Source organism: Sphaeramia orbicularis, chromosome 5, assembly GCF_902148855.1.
Source record: "Sphaeramia orbicularis chromosome 5, fSphaOr1.1, whole genome shotgun sequence".
Lineage (NCBI taxonomy): Eukaryota > Metazoa > Chordata > Actinopteri > Kurtiformes > Apogonidae > Sphaeramia > Sphaeramia orbicularis.
The window spans coordinates 9,837,693-9,848,483 of NC_043961.1; the positions used below are offsets into that span (position 1 = coordinate 9,837,693).

The 10,791-nt window shown below is 43.6% G+C and overlaps 1 protein-coding gene across 2 annotated transcripts in view; it reads right to left on the bottom strand.

The window, feature by feature from the left end:
- The window catches only part of sulf2a (sulfatase 2a), a 56,160-nt gene extending 45,585 nt beyond the window's left edge, over window positions 1-10,575 (bottom strand). The window contains exon 1 of one of the 2 annotated variants that reach the window (XM_030133755.1): window positions 10,042-10,574. The gene's annotated coding sequence lies outside the window, so the exon portion shown is untranslated. Of the gene's footprint in view, window positions 1-10,041 lie in introns of both variants that reach the window. The other variant, XM_030133754.1, reaches the window with a different exon arrangement.
- Window positions 10,576-10,791: the final 216 nt, after the last annotated feature.

Sequence of the window (10,791 nt, forward strand, 5' to 3'; positions counted from 1 at the left end):
ACTGATGTCATCATGTCTATGCGTGCTGATGTCATCATGTCTATGTGTGTGCTCATGTCATCATGTCTATGCGCTGATGTCATCATGTCTATGTGTGCTGATGTCATCATGTCTATGTGTGCTGATGTCATCATGTCTGTGCATGTGCTGATGTCATATCAGTTGCCTCTATATTTGTGCCAAGTTTGAAGTAAATTCAAACAAAATTTATGTTTTTATAGACATTTAAAAATTTGCCCATTATAAGTAAATATTTTTTTAAAAATTGTAAAAATTCATTAAAAAAATTTGAACTATGACCTACTTTCCCAAAATGTAATGACATCTATTCTGGGTCAGTGGTAATCGATAAACCCAGTTAGGAAGGAATTCAAACAATAGATTTGCTGCTAAAGTGTAAACAAACAAACAAAGAAACTGAACCAAAAACAATAGTCTGTGCCTCCCCTTTGAGGGGCAGGGTCATAATTAGTAGTTGTCATTATTTACAGACTATTATTGATATTATTGTACTGGTGTGGTCCAGTTGAGGTCACAGTGGGCTGAACGTAGCCCCTGAACTAACATGAGTTTGATGCCCCGCCTTAACGCCGTCATACGGCTGACATGTGAAGGACGAGGACATATGGATGAGGCGTTTGAGCTGAGCTACGACTATACAAAACCTCACAGATATCATTTATGGAGACAGGTCTTTATTTGACCAAAGATGACATCCACATAAACTTGGAGCATTCAGCAGACACCGCAGGCTGCAAACGACAAAAGTGATTTACTTTCCTTTTCTCTGGCGAAAATAAAAGAGTGACAGATTTAATATAAATAAGCAGAGAGTGGGGGGGGGGGGATTGGAACAGGCTGTGGGTGACAAGGCAGTGTGACAAGCATGACAACGGAGAGAAAATGCGACACCTGGCCTTGTCCTTGATGTGAATAAGAGGATGATACATCAAAAAGTGACGGGGCACAAAGATGGCTATTATCCAGGCAGCGAGGAAGATGAAGAGGAGGAAGACAAGAGCAGAAAAGGGACTAATTTTAGCGCCGGAGTAAAAATACTCCAGGGGTTCATTTCATATTCCTTTCCATAAAGTACGCCGGTGTTAATGAATCATGTTTTATTAGTTTCAATAATCTCCTGTTCTTGGCGGAGGAACACCACAGACACGTTCCAGACTCCATCAAACGTTCACCTTCATAAATAAAACCAATTGTGTGACTCCATCCTTCTGTGACTGATGAGCTGGAATGAGCCGTCATGTGATCCAGGCCTGATCCTGATCAACTCTGACCCACAGGGTAAATGAGCAACTGCCCCAGGGCGGCTTTTCTTTGAGCTGCTGCATTCTACTGGTCGGGTATTGATTTCATTGGGCTGAACTCCTGGCTCCGCCCCTATCGATCCCTCCTCCACATCCCTGTCTCTACCCCAATTAAGAGTTGACGAACCCTGTGCTTGGACACCTCTAATGAATTCCACCTTAATGCTGCTGTCTGTCTCTGCTGCTTCCTCACCTCATTCCTCTTCCTCCTATTCCTCCTCCTCCTCCCCTTCCTGCCCTTCATCCTCCTCCTCCCCTTCCTCCTCTTCCTCCTCCTTTGTGACGGTTATTCTTAATGCTTTATTACATTGGAACACTACCCTGGGTCTGTATTGGTGATGATCCAGCTGAAGGTTAGCGGTGGAATCTCCCCTTCATTAGACATACGGACAGGCAGACAGCTGAAATCTCTTGACATCACTGGGAATCAATTGCTTCACCACAGGCCAGATTTGAAAGATTAGAACGAATCGAGCTACTTTGGACGTAAGAAATCTGGGCTGTGTCTGGGCGTTGGGCGGGGGAGATCAAAAGATTCATTAGATTAGTATTAGATCAAACACAGTCAAAGTTGAGGCGGACAGACAGACAGACAGACAGAGAGGAGGAGAGTGTGAGTGAGAATGAGAGTGGTCGACATGACAAAAACACAAAACCACACGTAGGAGACAAAAACACTGCAGAAGCACAAAGAACCTGTTTAAATACCAGATACAGACAGACACACAGACAGGTATGACAGACAGACACACAGACAGGTATGACAGACAGACACACAGACAGACGGACAGACAGAATCTATTTAAATACCAGGTACAGACAGGCAGACAGATAGACAGACAGACAAGGGTGGGTCTGTCCGTCTGTCTGTTTGTTATACCTGTCTGTCCATCTGTCTGTCTGTCCGTCTGTCTGTCTATCCATCTACCTGTCCATCCATCTGTCTGTCCATCTGTCTATCCGTCCTTCTATCTGTCTACCTATCCGTCCATCCCTCGTCTGTCTGTTTGTTACACCTGTCTGTCCATCGTCTGTCTGTCTGTCCATCTTCCTGTCTATCCATCTGTCTGTCTGTCAGTCTGTCTATCCGTCCTTCTATCTGTCTACCTATCCATCCATCCCTCTGTTTGTCTGTCCATCGTCTCCCTATCTGTCTACCTGTCCATCCATCTGTCTGTCCGTCTGTCTGTCCATCTGTCTGTCTATCTACCTGTCTACCTGCCCATCTGTCTACCTGTCCGTCCGTCTGTCTGTCTGTCTGTCGTCTACCTGTCTGTCTACCCGTTTGTCCATCCGTCCGCTTGTCCATCTATTCGTCTACCTGTCCGTCCACGCGTCTGCCTGTCTGTCCATCCGTCTGTCCGTCTATCTGTCTGTCTACCTGTCCCTCTGTCTATCCGTCTACCTGCCTGTCTGTCTGTCCGTCTATCCATCTACCTGCCTGTCCGTCAATCTGTCTGTCTATCGTCTACCTGTCTGTCTACCCATTCATCCATCCGTCCGCCTGTCCATCTACCCGTCTACCTGTCTGTCCATCCGTCTATCTACCTGTCCCTCTGTCTATCCGTCTACCTGCCTGTCTGTCTGTCCGTCTATCCATCTACCTGCCTGTCTGTCCATCTGTCTGTCCTTCCCCATAGCTGTTGCTGCGTCCATCTCTCCATCTCTCCATCTGTCCCCCTCCAGGGTCCACAGCTCAAACACTGGTTCAGTCCCAGGTCAGTTTTGTCCTCATGCACCCAGCCTTAAACCCATAATCCCACTGCTTTGGTGGAGTGAGAAAATCCAATTTCAGAGATCTGTAATTCCATAAACCTTATTAGGCAACACAATGGTTTCTACACCCTGAGGGGGAGGGGGGTGAGGGTATGGGGGGGGGGCCAGCGGTTGGAGATGTGACTATGTTAGGGACAGGAAGAGGGTGACGAACAAAGAAATGGAGATTAAGGTAGAGTTGGAGTGTATCAAATCAGGGAAATGAAGAAGACAGAAGTGCAGTGGCACGGCTGATCTGGTCTAAGTTAGCATGACCACGAAGGGCATGATGAAACGCACTCACACTGACACTCACACAGGAACATGTTCACCTTGACAGGCAGCTTTTACAGTCCTGCTCACTGATGCAGAACGTGTCGCCTCATAATTTCACTTCTTTCCTTTAAATTCCTTTCGTTCTAACTCACCATGTAATCTGTTTATTGGCTTAAAGCTTGAACAGACCAACTGTATTCTCCTGTATTTTTAATGAGCGTAGTTACATAATAAGAACAAGGCAGTAAACTCAACACGCGTCTAATATCTTGAATATTTTTGACAACATCAGGCTGAAATTGTCACAATATTTTCAAGCTTCTTTATTTTTCACAGACATTTATTACTTTTTCATTGGTATTAGAGTCAACTGTTGCATCCTGTGAAACAGTGTCTGTTTATTCGTTCTTTACCTGCTAGAGTTTACATGTTTTACTGACAACAAAGGGTCATGACAACTGAAAACTAGTTTGAGCAGCATCAGTATATTTACAAATCACAGACAATCTCAGAAAGACAAAACTGAAAACTGTCAGAGAAATGCTGAACTTAGTTTAGTGGAAAACATGTCAGTATTTACTGGTTGTGTTTCTTTATACTTTCATATAGTTTAATATATATTTTATAACACGTACAGTGTAAAAGTCTTGTACCACCTTTAGTTTTGTTCTTTGACACATTTTACTAGATTTACATGTTTATTCCTCAGTTTCTTTATTTAAATACAATGGAAACATGCAGTGAAAGTGTGCACAGTATTAAACACACACACAAATCAAATGGATTCTACTATAGTCAGACCGCTATTTACATTTAGTGCATGTTGGACTTTCTTGGGTTGAATACATGCACATACATATATAAATACATAATCTTGCAGTATTTCATGCTAAATCTTTCTTCAGAACATCCCAGAATTTGACTCAGACTTGCACTTTTTGCATGTTAGCACAGCTTCTTTAATATTCACATTTTAAATTCTTTTCATTATTAATGTTCAACACTGTTTACACACTTTCTGAATATTCTGTTTGTACAGATGTTGATGCTGATAAATGCTTATGTTTGTAACTTTGCTAAAACAACACTTTTAATGGTGACTGTAGGTGTGACGTTTACATCTGCACTATATTTCTAAGCTATATATGGGGTTAGGGGACTACAGGAGGCAGGGTCTACTACAGGAGGCAGAGTCTGCTCCAGGTTTGAAGTTTATTTTGAACATAAGTTGAAGGTGAAAGAAAAGCAAAGACAAACCACAAATTTAAACAGAATGTTCTAAAGTATGGAGGGCAAGAACAAAAGTAAGACAAAGAACATAATGTTCAACCACCTCAACAATACTTTATGTCCCAAATGGAGCAGAGAACACAGAAGAGCTGAAGTTCTAACAGACCATAGAACACAGAAGAGCTGAAGTTCTAACAGACCACAGAACACAGAAGAGCTGAAGTTCTAACAGAACATAGAACACAGTAGAGCTGAAGTTCTAACAGACCACAGAACACAGAAGAGCCCAGAACTGTCCAGCTGGACTTAAACCCTTCCATTACCATCCTGGGTTCAGCTGCTGTTCCTTATCTTTATTTATATATATATATATATATATATATATATATATATATATATATATATATATATATATTTATATATTTATATATTTATATATGTATAACTGTATTTTATATTTTCCTTTAAACTACTTTATGCTTTTACTTTGCTTTATTTCATCTGTTCCACACATTGTTCCTCCTCTCTCTGAAAACAATATCTGTATTTTATTTGGAAGGATGTTATGTGTCGCTTTAAATCTTAGTTGTACTGTTTTAAACTGAATCTAATCTGCCTGTTAAAGGTGGTTTTTCCTTCCTCTGTCTCCAAGTGTTTACTCCTGGAGGGTTCTCAGATTCAGTTTCAGTTTCAGATCCAGATCCAGATTCAGATTCAGATCCAGATCCAGATTCTAATTCAGATTCAGATCCAGACCCAGAATCAGACTACTTTATTAATCCCTGAAGGGCAGTTCAGTACACAGTTACCTTGCCTTATTGAACATCCAAACAATTAGGGAACAAACAGACAACAGTAGCATCTGACATCCACATCCACATTCACCTGTCAGTACTCATAGAACAGTAACCAGGCAATAAATTCAACAGTGAAATGACTAAGATGATAAAAAAGAATAAAAACACAATACATAGCAAATCAAATCACCCAGGCCCCTCCACTGCAGCAGCTCAGTTCTGTCCATGGATTTAACACTGTGGTTTATTAAATGGAAAGGCTCATCACAGAACTGTAGTTATGACGCGATATAAATAACATTTGATTGATTGATTGATTGATTGATTGATTGGTATGCCTATCGAGAAATAGAGTATACACCAACTATCAGTCAAATATGCAGAGATATGAGTTTTCATTCATCAATATTGTCCAGGTCTATGCAGAACAGAAAAGGGATGTAATTTATTTTAGCTGATTCTGTGTTTCCGACCATCTCAGGTCCCATCCATCACCACTCCATCCTGTATTCATTTAATCGGAACATCAATGGGCCACTTAGACTGCTGTTATCCGAGTGTTCTCATTGATTGTTTGCCTAAATCCAGCAGAGTGGGGTGTGTCTGTTTGTTTGTTGTGCCGTCCTAATGGACACCGGACCAACACACACCTCAGCGACACAAGTTCACACAGATGTTGGATGAAGGAGCCCATGAATTGATCCAAAGAGACGGGAAGAGCAAAAATATGCAGATGTCATATAATTACGGAATTAATTACAACTGCGCTGATGAGGTCTGACTTATTAGGAAAAGCGTAAAAATGTCTCAGAACTTGACTCTTGGCGTCGGTCCAAAATCTCCCAATCACTGCTCTTAGCAACGGCAGTTAATTCTGTCATAAATTATTCACAGCTGTAACAAAACTGTAGCAAAAGGCCGCCGATAACCCCGGGATCTAAACGCTGATTAGGGAAGGAGATTGGAGCCAGGATTTAATGCGGAATTCACAGATACGGGGGCTTTAGTGACATGTCTGCTGTTTGATATTGCAGGCGAGAAGGGGGCCTCCAGCCGCCGCCTCTCCACAGACAGATAGGCCACTGAAGCCACTACTCTGTGGCCAGCAGGGTATAATTACATTTCCCCATGGGGCACCTCCGCCGCAGCAGCTCAGCCGTACAGAGGGAAAAGATTGAAATCTGATTGCACTCTCACACAGCGGTCGAATGGCTGTCCACACGTGAACACTGGCAATCACATGTACACACCGCGCAGATAGGCCACGGACGTGCACAATGAGCGGCGGCGTGCGCTCACAAACACACCCAGCTCTTCTGCTCCTTCGCTCCTTTCAGCCGCAGACGACTCTTTCCTCTCACGCTGTTGAGATGGGAGCGTTTGAGAGGCGTCGTCAAAGAGCCCCTCTCCCGCTGCATTATTAGAGTTGAGCCGAGCAGCAGCATCCACATTTACACACTGATCTGCAGACGGCGCCGCCTCATCACAGGACCTGTTAACAGCAGCTCATACATACAGATGAACAGCCAACACGTGAGCAACACCTACTTTTATATGTTCGGAGCAAGTAAATGAGCAATGAAACGCTACTTAAATTTTCAAGTCCTACGCAGAAAGGACTCAGAGACAAAAAATGAATCACCGTATTAGTGCGAATCATTATCTGAGAAAAAAATAACCTCACAATGATGGTAATTTTCACTAAAAGTATCTTTTCTGCAGTTGAGTCACTGCAAAAGTGGTTAGTAGCTGATGCATGAAATGGAAAAGAACGAGAAGAAAACCCACGCAGATGAAAACTTAAGTCAGGGTCAAATGTCAAGAAAAGTTGGACATGGATTTGGAGGCGGTTCAGAAGTGTGGACATCAGAAATATGTCCACAAAACTTTACCACCATTGGAAACTAAATAAGGCTGTGAACAACCATGTTTTTAACCAGAAAATGTGGCATTTCTGTTTTTAAACATATTTCTTAATAATTATAATGGTTGTAAAGGTGATAAAAGGCAGAACATTTGGACCTTTTAAACTCAGAGAATGTACTTTTCTGTGGAAAAACATGAATGTATTTGTCTTTCCTCAACACTATCAAATGTGTATTTAAGAAAATTATCAATGTGTCAGAGAATTATATCAGCCAATATGAAACAAAATGATTAACATTCATATATTTTCCATTTCTGCGATCTGGACTCAAATTAAGCAGTAATTAAAAATGTGATTAAAACCAGACTAGAGCCATAACACCTACTTCAATTATTGAGTCATTTGCTAATTATTTTTTTGACTAATCATTTACTCTCTAAAAAGTCATTAAAATATTGAAGACAGCTCCTTGTAGAGCACAAAATAACATGATTTGAATACTTTTTTTAGAATAATCAACAGTCCAAAACTTGAACATGTTTCACTGACTCTTGAGACAAAAAACTAAAATCAGGCAAATTGTCTCATTTTACAAACAAACATTGTCATTTTCACTTGAAGAATCACTGAAACACTGCTGAATATTTGATTTCTCTCCACTAATCGATTGGTTCTTGCCGCTCTAATCCAGACGTGTAGAGGAACAGGAGGTAAAGCCGTTCTAGGTCTGAGACTTCAAAATTCAAACAGGAAACACTGACTTGAGGACCCTTTAATCCAGCCTCACTGTGTCCAACCACAAAAGGTCAAGACGGCGGTAAACTGAGCAGCGCCGTGGGCCCACAGAGACCACCAAGCAGAGTCACCTTGGCCACTGTCAGCGATATCTGCCACCTGTCACCACACCGGCCCAGCGGCCCAGGCTGCAGCTGCCGACACATTAGACAATGGCTGTGTCGATAGGACTTCCTCTGGAGAGCGGCGATGGGGAAACGTGTCCTCGGCTTTCATCAACAGCCTCGGTGTCTGGCATTAGCATACAATACATATTCATGGCGGTGTCTGCCTTCAAGTGCATCGCCGGCCCTTCTGCACATTTTCCATCCGTTTTTACAAACGGTGTGTCAACCAGCCCATTTTTCGCCGGGAGTCCCACATGGCCTCTTACGTATTCACAGCACGGCGGCGGCAAACAACATCAACAGGTCTGAAGGTCGTCACTCCCACTGATTGTGTGTGTGACTGTGTGTGTCAGTGATTTGTCTGAGAAAAAACTGTGTGAATAACTGAAGAAGAAAAATAGACGGAGGCCAAATAAAATAGTTAAGAGGGTTGGGAGGCACTTCTGTTGGTGTTTATGTGTGCGCCTGTGTTTTCACTTTGCATGAATGACCAGGAGATTTGTACATCTGAGTGGGTTTGGAGTGTGTGTGTGTGTGTGTGTGTGTGTGAGGGTGTGTGTGTGTGTGTTTGTGTCTTTGTGTGTACACCGCGGCGGTGGGCGGCAGCCTCACATGCCTGGGGAGTGGCTGACAGGTAGACTTAGCGGGAGCATCCTCCTTAAGTCCACTGGCATCTCAGTGAGAAAAGAGGCCAGTTGATGTGGGGGTTGGAGCTTCCATGGCAGAGTGCGTTGTGATAAATTATGAATGCTTAAAGAACAGATCTCTACAGCTTCTCTACTTCTATCCTTCATCCCTCCATCTTTGCATTCCTTTATCCATCCACCCATATTGCTACAAACAGCGTGGGGCGTTCAGCTGTCTCTGTCATAAATATTTCAGCCTCTAGGTCAGTGCTTACACCCCCCCAGCCCCCCACCTCCACTGCTTTTAACTGCCACCGCTTGGTGATGACACAGCCTTTTGACCCATGAAGATATTGACAAAACACTGATAGTGAGTACATTCACTGAGACTAAACCCGGTCAAGGCTTCTATAGGAGAGGTGCAGCGGCAACTGTTGAAAGGGATGAAATATAATATGTGTGTGTATGTGTATATATATATATATATATATATATATATATATATATATATATATATATATATATATATATTTGACACAAGGTAAACAACCCACAACTGGAAGTGCATGTCTGTTTGGAAAAAGTGTCATTTTCACAGTTGCAACTCTTGTTTTTGGTCTAATTTTAAGCCCCACACTCTACTCAGCAAATGTCAGGATTATATTTGGCAAAGTAAATACAAAGCAGCACTGAGACAATAAATGCTCCATATTTCCAAACACCAAAGACTGAAACGGAAACACAAAGACCAGTAATCACAAACTGGATTCAACACCAATAAATTGGGAAGCTCCACACACTGAGTAAAGTGGGTTCTGCTTATACATGCAGACGCGGCCGTGATGTTGGAGCCGTCACAGATCTGTGTAAATATGCAGACACCTGAGCCTGGTGATGACACAGGACACAGGGACACTGTGGACAACTACCAACTTGTTCCCCTGATAAACAGTGGCTCCTCTCCAGACTGCGATGCAAAAGGAGTCCAGGGCATCCGTTGAGGGAGAGGACTGGTCTCTCTTACCCTGATGAGCGGTGCCGTTAGCGACTCCATGCAAAAATCTCAGAGGCGAACAGAACGGATCAGAGCATTCAAGTGTAAACTAGGGCAAAGCTCCAGCACTGTACATTCTAGATACGCTACTCTGAAACCAAGTCGTGTGGAGGAACAAGCCATCACACGGCGGAAAAGGAAAACACATGCTGCCCTCCGTCACCCACCACGAGCGCAACAAACACACATAGAAAAGCCATGAAGTCACACACCTGTTCTGGTCAGTCCAGTACCATCCGGTCCCTGCTGGTCCCTTTGGAAACCCGGTCCCCCCGGTGCTGTTGGCAGAGTGAGGAGCTGCTGTCGCCCCCCACGCAGCCCGCTGCAGACAGCTCACTGTTATAGATGCACTGACAAGTGAAAGGAGGGAGGCGTGGTTTCACAGGAGATAAATAAAAGAGGGAGGGAAAGAGGGAGGAGAGAGGCTCCCTCAATCTACAATTCAATTGTGCGCTCTCTCTCTCTCCTTTTTCAGCGGTTCTCTCCTGTTCTCCTCTTCCTCTCTTCCGTCCATATGTGCGTTTATCCTGCAGCTCCTTCTGCTTCGCCGTCTTCCTCCCCGCTGCCTCTCGGTGTTTCCACTAGTTTTAGCCTTTCTTCTCCTACAGTACTTCCTGTTTCTACTCTTTCTCGCCGTCACTTTTTCCTTCCTCTCTCTCTAAACTCTTATTCATAGTGTGTGTTTGTGTGAAGGAGACAGTGAAACAGGGCAGCTCTGGCCATCTGTTGGAGCCTGTGAGCTTCACCTATTCACAGGCTCATAAAGGCAGAGGCACACAGAGGAGGGAGAGAGAAAGGAAGGGGAGGGAACCAGGGATCAATCTTAATGCTGCAGGGGTGGGGAGGGATGCCACAGCCTGGCACACACTCCGTATCTATCAGGCTGGCACCTCCAGGGTGAGCTGGCGTGGGCTGGACTGCTCTCCAGGTCCAGGCGCTTACGGCAGAGGGGGGGGGGGGGG